Here is a 16,798-nt window from a genome sequence, read left to right on the forward strand (position 1 = left end):
AACAGGTTAGCTATTAATATACTGCATCCCAAGTGACATGCATATAGGCTAGACACGAACCATTTTGAAACGTTCATATGAATGTGGCGCCACAGAACGCATGTGAACCAGGCGTGGGAAAGCGCCGCAGCGCTCTCCACGCGATAACAACAACACGACCAGCATCTGAAGCGATTCTATTGTATGACCAGCGAGAGTTCACTGGATGGTACCACTGATAGTGAGGACACGGGGGTCTCTCAAAACACACTTGTTGTCAGTACCACATGTTAAAGATTCATAATTATAGCAAGTGCAATCCAGAATGACAATGAAGGCTCCAACACACAGAAGAAGAAGAAGAAGAAGAAGGAGAGTCGGTACAAAACACCAGAATGATAATAATAATACGTCAATAATAACAATAGTCACCTAGCCCAATTCTTAAACTCTGCACACACTAATGGTTAAACAATCTTTAATGGACTTAATAAATTTAGATCAATCGGGAAAGTTACAGAATAGCAAAACTCTACTTACCCTTGAAGTTATTTTCCCACAGTCCCATGTCTCTATGTTTTTAGACCCCATCAATTAGTTTTGTTTTCAAATCACAAGAGCCCCTGTGTACTCCCCTCTTGGAACAAGGAAAGTTACTGTACCGAGTAGGAGGCTGGGTCACGCTCTATGTATGGATCTTCCCTCCCCAATGTGTGTCTCGTTTTATCCCAAACCAAGACCCCCCCCCCCCTCCTTCCCTCCTTCTCCTCTTCCTCCCCACCGCCCCACTATCCCTGAAACTCTCTTCTCCTGCATCAAGTTGGTGCCACGATTAGTAAAGCATGCAGGGTACAGGAACGAGGTAGTATTCAGGGGGACATCAATGAAAATGTATCAAAAACGTTGCCCAGTCCCTGCTGGGTATTTTTAATGGGTGCTATTTTCATTTGCGACCGTCTGTCCAGTCAGTCACGATTCTCTCCCTCCGTCTGCACTGCACAGTGACTGCCTCTCCTGACGCAGCCAACACGCACATTACTCAGTTTAGCAGTCACGACTCGAGAATCCGTGGTTTCTACTGAAATTACACGGCCCGACATTTAATTATTGAAGGAAGGAGATGTGTCTCTATATCTGCTGCTGGCTTTGGTTAAAGGAAGAGTAAATGCGAAGGTTTTTTAAAAGGGTGGAAGTAATATAACAGGTGAATGGTTACACACTCTATCACAACACGAGACAGTCATTGACGATGTCTTTTTCCATGATATGACACTGTAGATGTCGTGTACTGCAAACTCTTCTCCCGCGGCGAAAATAATGCTATATATAGGCTATCGGACAAAAGTCGTGCGAGAACTGTAGCTATGAGTGAGTGAGCATGATTATTGTGTGACGTGAACGAAACTGCAGGCAGATACGAGCGTTGGTTGAACTCGATTCAATATTTTGACATGCGACACATTGCTTAGGCTACTTTAATCTATGGGACCTACATTGCTAAATTGGCTGTGATTGCTTCGACACTTTCATAGTTGTATGGGTGATTCCTTGCCCATTTGGCAGCCCGATATCTTGTTGTCAAACCATCCATATCGACCCCCCTCTTTACCACATCTACAGTATAACGCTAAGTTACTGTGGAGAGAAGTCTAACCAAAACAGGAATTTGGCGGTACGGTCTATGGCCCTCAAATCACGACCTCTAGAATCGCTCCCTAATTCAAATAAAAAACGAGGTCCGTCTTCACTTTGTCATAAAGTCATGCATATCGGATTGAAAAGCAGCATAGCCCAAAAGCTGCAAACGGTAGACTATTTTTCAATGAAACGTGGATGGTGACGCGCGGTTTCACCAGTAGTATCATCAAGACGGATGAAAACGATCACATTGTTTAAGAATGAAGAAACAAATGTTTTGGGGATGCTTCAGAAGATGGGTTTACGGTCATATCATACGGTATAGGTTAGAGTTAGCTTGATACACTGAAGATGGCAATGCATGACGTGTGCAGAAGGGTAATCCAAGTCTACCCGCCTATAGCCTCCCTGTCTGTGCCCTACACATTATCTGTTTAAACTGTTCAAACGACGCTGGCGGGAAGAAGACTCCCCTATGTTACTCTCTATGATATGTAGCAATAGTTAGGCTACATGTAAGCTGATTACAACAACAACAAAAAAACTGTAACTGTAATCAGTTACGTTACCAGCAAAAAAATATTGCAATCAGATTACAGATACTTTGAAAAACATGGATTATTTTTAAATTCAGAAAGGATGTTTGCAAAAAAATACATGACACATTTCTGTTTTTCTCAAAGACATTCAATTCAGCATTAAAAAAAGACGCAAGTTTAAATTTGTTCCACCTGAGCTAGTCTGACCACAAGTCAGAGAACACACACCAAATGCGTTTGATGGATCCGTGTTGTCTTCTTCTAATGCCTGTTAAGGGGAAAGTAATAGAAGAGTAACGTAAAAGTAATCCGATTACGTTCCCGAGTTTGGGGAATCCCAAAGTTACATTACTGATTACAATGTTGGCTAGGTGACTAGTAACTGTAACGGATTACACTTAGAAAGTAACCTACCCAACCCTGTATATAGCCTATGTTACGCTCTGCTGCTACAGTCTACCTGCTACTGGCGAACTCATTCAAAGCTAACGACAATCGGGAGTTTCATGTAGGCTTTTGATCCTGGGGGAAAGGACTCAGCCTCCGATCAGGCTCCGCGAAAGAGAAAACGTTTTCATTCAATCAAATCGCATTGGTTTCCTTTCCGAACACGCGCGCCTAAGGTTCGGTGATGTACGGAACCCCCCTGGTGCCATTCGATGTTATTTTCAGCACCATTACTGTTGGCCAGCTCTGGGTTTCCCCAAGTCGGTGCAACGTTTCAGGCTGCAGCTCCCAATTTTCATCGTTGCTCGTCTCCTTTCTTCCTCTCCCCCGCCTTCTCCTCCTCCTCCTCCATTCCTGTCTTTATGCATCCTCTTAAAAAAAGGGGGAAATTAGCGCAGATTAGGCTCATCAGAGAAGGATTTTCCCTCGCAAGCTTATGTTTTTTTGGCGGGAGGAAAGATATGTGAAAAGAGACGCAACAGCGCCAACAACAGACAAAGGAGTTTGAACTTGCTGTTTTACCAGTGGGGTGATTCCCTTTCCTGCAGAGAAAGGCTGCATGGTTTCATTTGAATGTTGTCAAAAACGATAAAAACAAGACCAAGAATTATAGTCTTTTTCGGTTACTACGTTGTGAGCTAAATGTGATGGGAAGCACGACAAGACTCAACAGACAAGCAACAGAGCAAAAATGACAAACTGAGAAAGTACATTGAATTAAAAACATCGCACATTCAAAGTCTCACTTACCATATAGCAGGGGCCAGGGACCACTTGCAGAACCGAGGGAATGAGAAGAAAGAAAAAAAACATTTACAATGCATTCATAAACATGCTCTACTGACACATGGGATAACACATTGGGTATAAACAAATATTCAGTCCATGCTTCATAAATAGCCTTAATATGGCACGTCCAAGTTTTCTCAGGATCGGCTTCCTTTTTATACAAGTGAGACCCTCTGTCTATTTCTGGCGCGCGATCAAACCATGGTGCTATTTTTAGGTCGCAGTAAGGCGAAAAAAAAAACACTCACAAAGGCATCGCTCAGGAACGTTACGTGGAGCGCATGTAATGAAGGCTACATACATTTTCATCTACCAACTCTGCACAAGAGCTGCCTCTCCGTATCTCTCTCACTCGTACTTGTCGTATATTATTGTTATTATGTATATTTGATTTCGCGTGCTCTCGCTCAGCTCTTCTGGCGCCTTCTCGCGCCTTCTCGCGCCTGTCTCCATGCAACTTTCGCTGAAGAATTCACTACACAGCAGTTGGTTGATTTGCAATTCAGAAAATAGGCCTATACATAAGAAATATATCAGGTCCCTTCACATAACATGGATAACCCCACGTTATCCCTGTGGTTTAGGCTTTTTATCGGGAAAAAAAATAAGCTTGCTGACGAAAAAAGAAAAAAGCCCTATTTTTTTGTGGAGGGGCTGCGTCAGTTACTAGGCATTGACGTCACGTTTAGATTCTCCCCACTTTACAGCCTATAGCGCCTGATTAAAGACGCCGCTTCGACATTTGCTGTCTGTCCATCTTTTAATTTGCTTTGGAAATAAAATGGTTGGGGAATATTAAGGTTGGAGAGGCTAGAAACGGCCATATAGCCTATGCGTCTCATAAAGCGCTATAGTACGAATTAACAATTTTCTCCATCTCCCCCGCCCCTGTGTCTCAAGCGCTTTTCTCGTCCACTGGATTGGTATGAACTGTAGTCTTGAGGCTTGGTTCCCATCCGTGTATTTGCTAGGCAAACATTCTATCTGAGCTGGTGACAATAACAATGCAATCTCTGTACGCTCGCTGCCCGTGCCCACGCGCTAGATTCGCTCACCACCGGACTCACAGTGAGAGCAGAACTGTCAGAGCAAGCACCAGCGCACCAACACGCCAGATACAACCTGTGCACACACCCTAGCTCTAAAAAGTCTCTTTCGTATCCTTAACCCCCTCTCCAATATTCATCCCCCTACTCTCCTTTCTCGGGTTCACCCTGACCTCTTGCCAGCATGCACCAGCGTGAAAAGTCACGAGATACCGGTGTGTGTGTGTGCAAAAAGTCATCTCAGAGGGAAAAAAAGGTTGCGTCCGTCGCAGTGGTTGATGCTATTTATAATGCGTATTGGCTTGTATTATGATGAATAGTACACTGTATTTCCGCTGGCTGCTGCAGGTTTCACTCTGCTGCGGAGAGCAAGTTGGGGCAGCTCCTGACACTAAGGGCGGGGTGGAAGTGAGCTGGGGCTTTTGGAAAGCTATAGAAGTTCCATTCATAACTAGATATTGACAGAAACCGTAGGATCATAAACGTTGGGGCACCTCCCTTTTTGCTCCCATTTGCTCCCTATAAACTGTTGAAAAGCCTTGGATACAACGTTTATTTTTATTTATATATATATATATATATTTTTTTTTTTTTACATTTGAGTCATTTAGCTACGCTCTTATCCAGAGTTACAGGACCAGTTAGGGTTGAGGTCCTTGCTCAAGGGCACGGACAGATTTTTCATCGAGTCAATTCTGGGATTCTAACCAACCTTAGGTTACTGGTCCAACGCTCTTAACCGCTAGGCTACATACTACAGCAGTACTCTAGCACCATTTGTATTGCTGTTTGAGGTTACCCCTTGCCTTCTTCCCTCATCTCTTCCACCCCTCCTCTCCCCCCCCTCACACACCCTTCTCTCACTCCCTACTCTCTCTCTCTACTCTCTCTCTCTACTCTCTCTCTCTACTCTCTCTCTCTACTCTCTCTCTCTAATCTCTCTCTCTCTCTCTCTCTACTCTCTCTCTCTACTCTCTCTCTCTCTCTCTCATCCGCCTTTGCTGCAGCTGCAATCTTTCAATCAGTGAACCAGCAACAAATATCAATGAGCGGGACTATCAGTGAAGAGCACCGAGATCGCCGCACGGTGTCGCCACACTCAGCCCGAGTTCTCTCCCTCCAATCCCCCCTGGAGCATCGTCTTCCACTGCTTTCAATGGAGCTTTCTCTTGGATTAATGAAAATGTCAGCTGGAGCATTTGTTTTAAAGAGCTAGTGTCTCCCTGACTCGGATCGCTGCCCGGCCCGGCCCGGCCACTCGCCAGATGCCACTTGGGGAACTTCTCTTCAAACACGTTATTCAGAGCCCACGCTATTCTCAGCAGAAGGGACTTTTCTTAGCAGGTTAGGTTAGGTTATGAGAATTCACGTGGCAGGTTAGGAGAATTAGGTTTAGGCATAGCTAAAATGCTAAAATTGGCCCCGACCCGAAACGAACATAGCTACATAAGGCGTGCCCTGAAAACGGCTTACGTTTCCAACTAACGCGATTCTGCTCCAAACACACAGTGTGACGTCTCTTGCGTGTTGGTTATCCAACACTTAACCTGATACAGTTGTAAGAATTCAGTCCACCTACACTCCCCACACAAAATATACAAAAGTTATATGGTAGGCTAAAAAGAACCTGGAGGCTAAATATAGATACAGGCTAGCGCCTCCCTTTAGATACTGTACTCTTTGAATAATGTATAGTGCATCGGAAATGACTCTAAAAAATATTAGATCAATGCGCCAGCCCAGGTGTAAAGCCAAACTTGTTGCCATAGCATAAACTGTTTTATTCCTTTGCCTAGCCTATATAATGTCACTGTTTTTGTGTTGAGAAGTATATTTTACTTCAAATGTTGAAAACGCCCTCCCAGATATTTCATATCAGGTTTGATATCTGCCATCTTCCTGAAGTTATCTGAACTCAATGGTGCTGTAAAGTTCAGAAGAGAGCAAACCGATTTTAAAAAACGTGGCGAGATTGGCAGCACAGTGGCGCTGTCCAGGGTGCTGAAAAGTTACGAGGGGCACAGTAGCATATTGCCCGACCGTGGTTAGATTAGCCGCAAGGTGACGCTGTCCATGGTGCTGAGACGTTAATAGACGCAAAAGGTATGCTTACTTATCTCATGCGAGTCCATAAAAACGAGTAGACCTATAGCCTATAGTGACCAATTGCAACGTCGTTGTTTATTTTGTCGTCATAACAACACCCATACAAGTGCCTTCAGGACACGCATACAGCCTAGCGAAATAATTGCTCTTGAAGACCTAATGTCACACGCTATGACAAGGGAAAGAGGGTCACCAAAATGATCTGTGACCTACCTACGAAACTACGAAGGTAGGCTAAACGTTCAAATAACTCATTCGATGTCATTCGGATGACGTACATCAGCGGAATATACAATAAGTTCTCGCTGACGCAAGTCCCACATGAACATATTATCAAAGTGTAACAGTGTAGCCTACAAAAAAAGTGCTTACCTCTTAGCTCGTGAATCAATGTTACAGCTTTGTCTATTACGCGCCACGTGCGGAGCTGCCATGGACAGCTATAGGCTATGTGCCATCCCATGCTCTCTCTCTCTCTATATCTCTCTCTTCCTACCCCCCCCCCCCATCCCTCTCCATCTCTCTTTCTCTCTCTCTCTCCCTACCCCCCTCCCTCTCTATCTCTCTCTCTCTCAGAGAGCTGTTACTAGGCATCCCAGCAGAGTAGCGGGCTAAGCAGCGAAACCCCAGCACGTGAATACGCCTACGCATTAGCGAAGCCCCCACTGTCTACAACTCCCTGTGTTCGTTGTTGGATCTCTCCCAAATTGCAGGACTAACAGTAACTCTAAACAAATACTATGCACCGTTCATATAGCCACAGTGTTAGTTGTCATTGCCTAAATTATAACAATAACGATTGTATGCATGCATGTGTTCAGATGCCTCAGACATTAGGGCAATGGGCTAAAATATCTGTCATGTTTCGGTCCTAAGGCTACATAAAATAGCATGCTTCAAGATTATGCTGAACTAAAGTATCATCATGTCTGCCTACCCTGATTGCCAGGGTTGAAAGAGACAACTTGTGGCACCTCTGGAGAAGTCGTGATTCCCGCGTGCACAAAAGAAAGCACTTACCCGTCTAAGAAGTCTTGTCTGGCTGTGCTCGAGTAGCCTACAAAAGGGATTCGTCTTAAATGAGATGCTTTTTGAGACCAAGAAAGGGAAATAACTCTAGGAGCCAAAGTGGGACAGTACGCATCTCTTGCGTCAGGACGGACGGGGTCACGCCGTGCTCTTCGTTTCACTTCTCTCTGGGGTGAACATTATTGGTGTGGTTGCTACGATGCGCACCGCGACATATATGTGAATGACTTGGAGATGGGGGAAGTAGGAAAGTGTGAATGAACCGTGTAACGTGATATTGTGAAGCAGAGCGAGACAGGGACTTGTCCCGCTCCATTCATAGTGTCAGACGACCAGGTCCAACCAGCTCTTCACACAGCGAGGATGCAACGGGATCTCCAACAATAACAATTCATTAAAAGCACGAGCGTTTTGTGTGTAGTGAATATTATCAATAGGCAGTCCTTCTTACAATGAGTAGGCTATACCGTGGGCAAACGAACAGCTTTAACGCGGAGACTCGTTCCCGGGCATTGGGAGACAGCTAGAGGAGTTCGCGCGCAGCCACAGGCACACGGCTATTCTCAGCCCGCCAGTCCATTTCACCCGTGTGCTATTGACCTGCATTGACGTCATTGCGTCATTAGGTATCCCTTAGAAACACAGACTTTCTAAAATAGTATCAAATTAATTCAACGGGAGAGGGTGGGGCGAAATGGGTGGGTATGGGTGATGGGGAGAGAAAGGGGGTAAATGTTGGGAGGTCAACATTCGAACGATAGAACATCCCCCTAAACCAGACCATTCTAATACTACCAGACGCCCTGCTTTGAAAATAGAGTTCCGGAGGTTCCTGGTTTTCTGTTCAACCTGATAATTAATTAGAGAGGAACAATGAAAAAACGCAGTGGAACTGGCTTCGCGGTCCAGAGTTGATTTTGAGGGGTTAGTGTGTATGAAGCTGTGGAAGAGCGAAAATATGAAAAATAAATGACTTCGATCAGACTAAAGGCAGCTCTCTCTCTCTCTATCTCTCTCTCTCTCTCTCTCTCTCTCTCTCTCCTGATCTAAAAATAGCGCACATCTCCAGCTGACTGGAGAGAGTATGTTGAAAAACCTCCGCATTTAACCCTTCTTTCTGCAAGGCAACACAGACCCAGAATAGTGCAATTGCCACATACAGAACAAGGATAAGAATCCTCAGAGACTGACATGCTACAGGCTGCTGCCTTTGTGAGAGCTAATTTGGGTGTTACATTACCTTAACGTTCAGTAGGAAAGCCTTTGTTGATGGGCTGTAAAATCTAAAACAAACTACCTAATTAATTCACATAAAGCTTTTCATTGAGATTATATGACATATACATTATAGATATGAACTGCTGCCAATTATTCGCCAACAGGTGTCATTGTGTTGTTCACTCTCAGATAATGTGGGGGAGGCAGAGTCTTATACTTGGTCACGAATCATAATCTCAGCCAGACTGATGTTTATACCTGGAAACCCCCTGTGTAGAAATCGGACACAGATTCTGGCTTAGTTTGCCCTAAGGTTGCACAATTTCGACAACTTCCCCAAAATCCCATGTTTTCCAGAAATCCAATTAGAATTTCTGGAAAACCTGGGAATTTTGCGAAAGTTAATGGAACTTTGCAACCCCTTATGGAAAAACAATATGATTTCACATGTGCAAAATCACATGATTTCACGTGTAGCATTTGCACGTGTGAAACCATGTGTTTTTGGAACACTCCAGGTGATGTGGATTTTCACATGTGAAATCAGGCGTTTTTGAAACACTTCACATCCGGTGCACTTAAAACAAAGATGAGTCTCTATGACACACACAGTACTTCTAGCATAGCGTTTTCAATGTACATATTTAATCCACTTTGACACATACGAGTATATTATGAGTTTATTTATACAGTCATTATTATTTAAACATTTCCTTACCTGGGATTTTAACTGACAACCTTTTGTGTCACCGCATTCCAATCTGCCTGCTACGCCACCACGTCTGTGTCAATAGCTGATTTCGCCTGTATTCCCACACTTTGGACTTTTGCGCTCAATACTATATTTATAATAGTGATTCAGGGGTAATATTAAAACAGAATAATATAACATACCAACATCAGACAACTATACAGAAAAGCCTACAATTGCTAAAATAATTCAATTAAATCAATGATGAAGGAATAGTCAGAATAACTAAATAAATAACTAAATAAAGATGTCACTCTTCTGCTAAGTGAATGAATGTATATGAGAACGTTACAGACTTTCTGGTTCAGCAAAAAAAGGTCAGTGTTCCGTAAATCCAAAGGTTGGGAGTTCGAATCCCAGGATGGGCCATACTTCAGCTGAACAGTGTAAACGCATTCTATGTGAAGTTTCAAGAACACCATTTTTTACATGTGAAGTGTTCCAAAAACACATGTTCACATCTGAAATGTCACATGAAGTATTCCAAAAACATGTTTTCACATGAATTTACATTTGAAGTGTTCAAAAACACATTTTTTTCACATCGTATGAAATCGTGATTTTCCACATGTAAAATACATGTGGTTCAAAATGTGATAACATGAAACTACACCGTTAGCCATTGCTTTTAATTTTGCAGATTTTTTTGAAAATGTACAGTATGTTTCTACAGTAATAGTGTTTCGCTATATATTTACTGTGAATAGCAATGCACTTGGGTACTTTTTTGCCAGTCCTGCAAATTAACTTTGCACGCCTCACTTGTAATTGCATTTAAACTTACAGGATACCTGTTTAGATGCACTTATGGCAAAAACAGATTTTTTAAAATCCTGTAATTTTAGTGAAAAGTGTGGAAACAACTATTCATGTATTTCTACAACTGAACTGTATGTTTACGGTAAATATACTGTACAACAACAAACTGTATTCAGGAAGTACACAGAAATTAAAATTATTTTCAATACTGGAAAATGTGGAATTTGGTTTACTTTCTGAATTGACTGAAAGTTAAATGGAATTGACCTTCAACGTCAGTTAGCACACTTGGGAGTTAACCACACGTAGGATTTGAACTCACAACCTTTTGGATTCCAGAACCCTGGATTTCCTGCTTCACCACTTGTTTACAGGAAGTTAATGTTTATTTTTCAATAACTTATTATCAACTAATTGCAAGTGGGTTATTGTAAAATTCACAGTAATTTACTGTAGCTAATGTGTCAAATTCACTAACCTGGCAGGCTGTTAGGTGAGTATTGAGAAAAAAGAAGGAACCCACACACTGCTCTTGACAGTGTCAGCTATCAAAAGTTCTGACGAAGGCTGTGAGGATAATACATAAAGCTTATTAAAGAGCAGTGACACTATCAAGAGCAGTGACACTATCAACAGTAGTGATACTATCAAAAGCAGTGATACTATCAAGAGCAGTGACACTATCAAGAGCAGTGACACTATCAAGCGCAGTGATACTATCAAGAGCAGTGATACTATCAAGAGCAGTGACACTATCAAGAGCAGTGACACTATCAAGAGCAGTGATACTATCAAGAGCAGTGACACTATCAAGAGCAGTGATACTATCAAGAGCAGTGACACTATCAAGAGCAGTGACACTATCAAGAGCAGTGATACTATCAAGAGCAGTGACACTATCAAGAGCAGTGACACTATCAAGAGCAGTGATACTATCAAGAGCAGTGACACTATCAAGAGCAGTGACACTATCAAGAGCAGTGATACTATCAAGAGCAGTGACACTATCAAGAGCAGTGACACTCTCAAGAGCAGTGACACTATCAAGAGCAGTGATACTATCAATAGCAGTGACACTATCAAGAGCAGTGATACTATCAAGAGCAATGGCACTATCAAGAGCAGTGACACTATCAAGCGCAGTGATACTATCAAGAGCAGTGATACTATCAAGAGCAGTGACACTATCAAGAGCAGTGACACTATCAAGAGCAGTGATACTATCAAGAGCAGTGACACTATCAAGAGCAGTGATACTATCAAGAGCAGTGACACTATCAAGAGCAGTGATACTATCAAGAGCAATGGCACTATCAAGAGCAGTGACACTATCAAGCGCAGTGATACTATCAAGAGCAGTGATACTATCAAGAGCAGTGACACTATCAAGAGCAGTGACACTATCAAGAGCAGTGATACTATCAAGAGCAGTGACACTATCAAGAGCAGTGACACTATCAAGAGCAGTGAGACTATTAAGAGCAGTGATACTATCAAGAGCAGTGACACTATCAAGAGCAGTGACACTATCAAGAGCAGTGATACTATCAAGAGCAGTGACACTATGAAGAGCAGTGATACTATTAAGAGCAGTGATACTATCAAGAGCAGTGATACTATCAAGAGCAGTGATACTATCAAGAGCAGTGACACTATCAAGAGCAGTGATACTATCAAGAGCAGTGACACTATCAAGAGCAGTGATACTATCAAGAGCAGTGATACTATCAAGAGCAGTGACACTATCAAGAGCAGTGACACTATCAAGAGCAGTGATACTATCAAGAGCAGTGATACTATCAAGAGCAGTGACACTATCAAGAGCAGTGATACTATCAAGAGCAGTGATACTATCAAGAGCAGTGACACTCTCAAGAGCAGTGACACTATCAAGAGCAGTGTGCCGGTTCCTTCTTTTTTCTCATTTTATTCAACTGTTACCATGCACCTGCAAAAAAAAGATAGATCAGATGAGCGGGGGGGGGCTTTTGAATTTTGAAGTAAGTGAGAATTAAAATAACATGGTGACTAGTTATGAATTAAATATTGTATGGCTCTTTGGTAACATACGCGCCTACGGTAGGTCAGCCTATAAAATGTCTGCAGACCTGATAGTAAACAAGCTTAATGTTTATGGACAGAATACAACAGACTAGGTTAACTTGGATGACATTCCCTCTCATGGGACACCAAAAAAGCCACACCTCAAATAAGCCACTCCTGCAATCTTCTGATAGGCTGATGCTGCTACAGTATGCTGCCAATCAGCAAGTGATGTGCATATGTTGTCAACAAAACGTCAGTGAAGGCACAGTAGGTTACTGTCAAGGATTGCTAGTGTCAGGCAACGTTTTTCCAGTAAGTTGTTTTGACCTTTAATAGGTAGTTTCCAGTAAAAAAAATACAAATTCTCAAGTAACTGGAAAATGGACAATAACCTCTGTGCAGTGCAGCTCATTACGGACCCATTCTCTTGGAGAATTTGCAGAATAGTGTCAAAGGAGTTGCTCTGCTTGCATTGGCATTGACATTAAGAAACTGACTGTTAGAACTGTTATGGCTCCATGGATTGATGAGGAATTAAAAAACTGTATGGTTGAAAGAGATGGGGCAAAAGGAGTGGCTAATAAGTCTGGCTACACATCTGACTGGCTTACTTACTGCAAATTGAGAAATTATGTGACTCAACTCAACAAAAAGAAGAATAAACTGTATTATGAAACCAAATTCAATGATATAAAGAATGATGGAAAAAAACGTTGGAGTAATTTAAATGATGGGCAGAAAGACAATTTCAAATCAGATGGCTTATTCATCACGAAACCATTTGATGTTGCCAATAATTTTAATGATAATTTCATTGGCAAAGTGGGCAAACTTGGGCAGGAAATGCCAACAATGAACAGTGAGCCACCGTACTTATGCATAAAAAACTAATAATGAAAGAAAAGCATTGCCAGTTTGAATTTTGTTAAGTTAGTGTGGGAGAGGTGGAAAAATTATTGTTAATAATGACAAACCTCCTGGCATTGATAACTTAGATGGAAAGCTACTGAGGATGGTAGCTGACTCTATAGCCACTCCCATCTGTCATATATTTAATCTGAGCCTAGAGGAAAGTCTTTGAACTCAGGCCTGGAGGGAAGCCAAAGTAATTCCACTACCCAAGAGTGATAAAGCGGCCTTTACTGGTTCTAACAGCAGACCTATAAGCTTGCTGCCAGCTCTTAGCAAACTGTTGGAAAAAATTGTGTTGGAACTAATACAATGTTATTTCTCTGTAAACAAATGAACACGCTTATAGAGAAGGACACTCAACATATACTGCACTGACACAAATGACTGATGATTGGTTGAAAGAAATTGATAATAAGAAGACTGTGGAACTGTACTGTTAGATTTCAGTGCAGCCTTTGATATTGTTTACCATAACCTGTTGTTGAAAAAATGTATGTGTTATGGCTTTTCAAACTCTGCCATATCGTGGATTCAGAGCTATCTATCTAATAGAACTCAAAGGGTTTTCTTTAATGGAAGCTTCTTTAATGTCAAACATGTAAAGTGTGGTATACCGCAGGGCAGCTCTCTAGGCCCTCTACTCTTTTCTATTTTTACCAATGACCCGCCACTGGCATTAACAGGTGAATGTTTATCAATAATTGGAAGAAGCAATTTCATAAATTCATCAAGTGCAGTGTCTGGATGCTCCTTATTAATCACATCAGACCAACAAATATTTTTAACATCATCCACATAAGAGTTACAGCAAAATCTTTTGTATGATCTCTTATACACTATTTTAGAACCAGCTTTTAGAACTTTGGCTTTCCTGGACATAGCCACTGTATTGTGATCACTGCATCCAATGGGTACAGATACAGCTTTAGAACAAAGTTCTACAGTATTAGTAAAAATGTGATCGATACATGTGGATGATCTTGTTCCTGTAGTGTTTGTAAATACCCTTGTAGGTTTATTAATAACCTGAACCAGATTACAGGCACTGGTTACAGTAAAAGCTTCCTCTTTAGTGGACAGCTTGATGAAAACCAGTTAATATTCAGGTCCCCAAGAAAGTAGACCTCTCTGTTTACATCACATACACTATCAAGCATTTCACACATTATTTAGATACAGACAGTTAGCACTTGGTGGCCTATAGCAACACGACAAAAGAAAAGGCTTTAGATGTGCCAAGTGAACCTCCAACCACAACACTTCAATAACACTTGACATAAGCTATTCTCTAAGCATTACAGGGATATGGCTCTGAATATATACAGCTACACCTCCCCCATAGGCATTCCTGTCTCTTCTATAGATGTTATATCCTTGTATTGCTACTGCTGTATCATCAAAATAATTATCTAAGTGAGTGTCAGAAATGGCTAATATATGAATGTTATCTGATGTTAGCAAGTTATTGATTTCATGAACCTTATTTCTAAGGGTACATATATTAATATGGGATATTTTCAGCTTTCTTATATTATTTTCTATATTATAGACATAATATGGAAAAGAGCAAACAAAGCAAGAGAAAAAAATATACATTCAGCAGTCCATTAATCAGTTGGTGTGTGTGTGTGTGTGTGTGTGTGTGTGTGTGTGTGTGTGTGTGTGTGTGTGTGTGTGTGTGTGTGTGTGTGTGTGTGTGTGTGACTCTTGTTTCTCTTGGTCTGAGAGTCCTTTAGGTGCCTTTTGAGAAACAAGATTCCCTGGTCTGATGAAACCAAAATTGAACTCTTTGGCCTGAATACCAAGCGTCACATCTGGAGGAAACCTGGCACCATCCCTACGGTGAAGCATGGTGGTGGCAGCAGCATGCTGTGGGGATGTTTTTCAGCGGCAGGGACTGGGAGACTAGTCAGGATCGAGAGAAAGATGAACGGAACAAAGTACAGACAGATCCTTGGTGATAACCTGCTCCAGAGTGGTTAGGATCTCAGACTGCAGTGAAGGTTCACCTTCCAACAGGACAACAACCCTAAGCACACAGCCAATACAACGCAGGAGTGGCTTCGGGACAAGTCTCTGAATGTCCTTGAGTGGCCCAGCCAGAGCCCAGACTTGAACCCGATTGAACCTCTCTGGAGAGACCTGATAATAGCTGTGCAGCGATTTTCCCCATATAACCTGACAGCGCTTGAGAGGATCTGCAGAGAAGAATGGGAGAAACTCCCCAAATACAGGTGTGCCAAGCATGTAGAGTCATACCCAAGAAGACACGAATATCTAATCGCTGCCAAAGGTGCTTCAAAAAAGTACTGAATGAAGGTCTGAATACTTATGTTGTTTAATTTTTTTTATAAATTAGCAAACATTTCTAAAAACCTGTTTTTGCTTTGTCATTATGTGTGTAGATTGATGAGTTTTACATTTATTTTAATCAATTTAATCAATTTTAGAATAAGGCTGTAACATAACAAAATATGGAAATTGAATACTTTCCGGAAGGCACTGTACTTGTTTTTTTTAACTAGGCAAGTCAGTTAAGAACAAATTCTTATTTACAATGACAACCTGAAAGTGTGTTAGTAAAGTATATGTTCCAAGCAACAATCATAAACTTCGTGGCACTGCGGAAATATTGATGCACTCCCAATCAGGAGGTTGCAAGTTCAAATAATTATTGTATACTCTACGTCAAGTGTCCTTGAGAACTGCTAGCTTTATGTTGATGTAATGTTGGTGGTGATAATTGTACAATTATTTACTTGATTGTGGGTGGCTTTTAGCAAAGTGCAGAAATGCATTCTAGCCAATAAGTCTGTGGCCATATCTCTTTTACACTCACAGATCTGGTGGTGTAGCTGCCCTGCAGCAGGACATTACAAGTTTGGTTCACAACACAAAAGATTTACCAGTAATTGAAATCAGAATAAATCTTCTTTATTTTTTAAAATAACACTTTTAAGTTGTTGTATATTAGTTACTTTATTTTTACTGCAACTTAAGGCAAAGTGCAAAAATGTATTCTTGGCAATAAATATATAGCCAATCTCTGTTATGTCCATAGACCTGGAGGCTCGGCAGGAACTTCAGGTAGCTAGTAACCAAGATGTAGTGAGTTCAAATCCCGAAGTGAGGTTCAGTCCCAAGTAATCAGCATACTGTCATTTAACATAAAAAATACACTAACTCGTTGTAAATTTCCTATATTTTCACTAGAACTAGACAAAAACCTCTAGGGGACCATGACACAACGTTCTGAGAACGTCCCTGGAGCAAATCGGGAACTAGAATGAAACCTGAAGGGGACCATGACACAACGTTCTGAGAACGTCCCTGGAACAAACCGGGAACTAGAATGAAACCTGAAGGGGACCATGACACAACGTTCTGAGAACGTCCCTGGAACAAACCTTGGAACTAGAATGAAACCTGAAGGGGACCGTGACACAACGTTCTGAGAACGTCCCTGGAACTAGAATGAAACCTGAAGGGGGCCATGACACAACGTTCTGAGAACGTCCCTGGAACAAACCTTGGAACTA

General features: G+C 41.7%; 1 long non-coding RNA gene across 4 annotated transcripts in view; it reads right to left on the minus strand.

Annotated features, from left to right (window-relative positions):
• The window catches only part of LOC139578143 (uncharacterized), a 45,194-nt gene extending 37,512 nt beyond the window's left edge, over positions 1-7,682 (minus strand). The window contains exons 1-2 of one of the 4 annotated variants that reach the window (XR_011675498.1): positions 7,565-7,682; positions 3,354-3,376 (exon numbers count right to left, since the gene is read on the minus strand). This is a non-coding gene — a long non-coding RNA (uncharacterized lncRNA). Of the gene's footprint in view, positions 1-519; positions 954-3,353; positions 3,377-3,693; positions 4,402-6,916; positions 7,032-7,564 lie in introns of those variants that run through there. The other 3 variants (XR_011675496.1, XR_011675499.1, XR_011675497.1) reach the window with 3 other exon arrangements.
• Positions 7,683-16,798: the final 9,116 nt, after the last annotated feature.

Source organism: Salvelinus alpinus, chromosome 6 (assembly GCF_045679555.1).
Source record: "Salvelinus alpinus chromosome 6, SLU_Salpinus.1, whole genome shotgun sequence".
In the NCBI taxonomy this organism is placed as follows: Eukaryota; Metazoa; Chordata; class Actinopteri; order Salmoniformes; family Salmonidae; genus Salvelinus; species Salvelinus alpinus.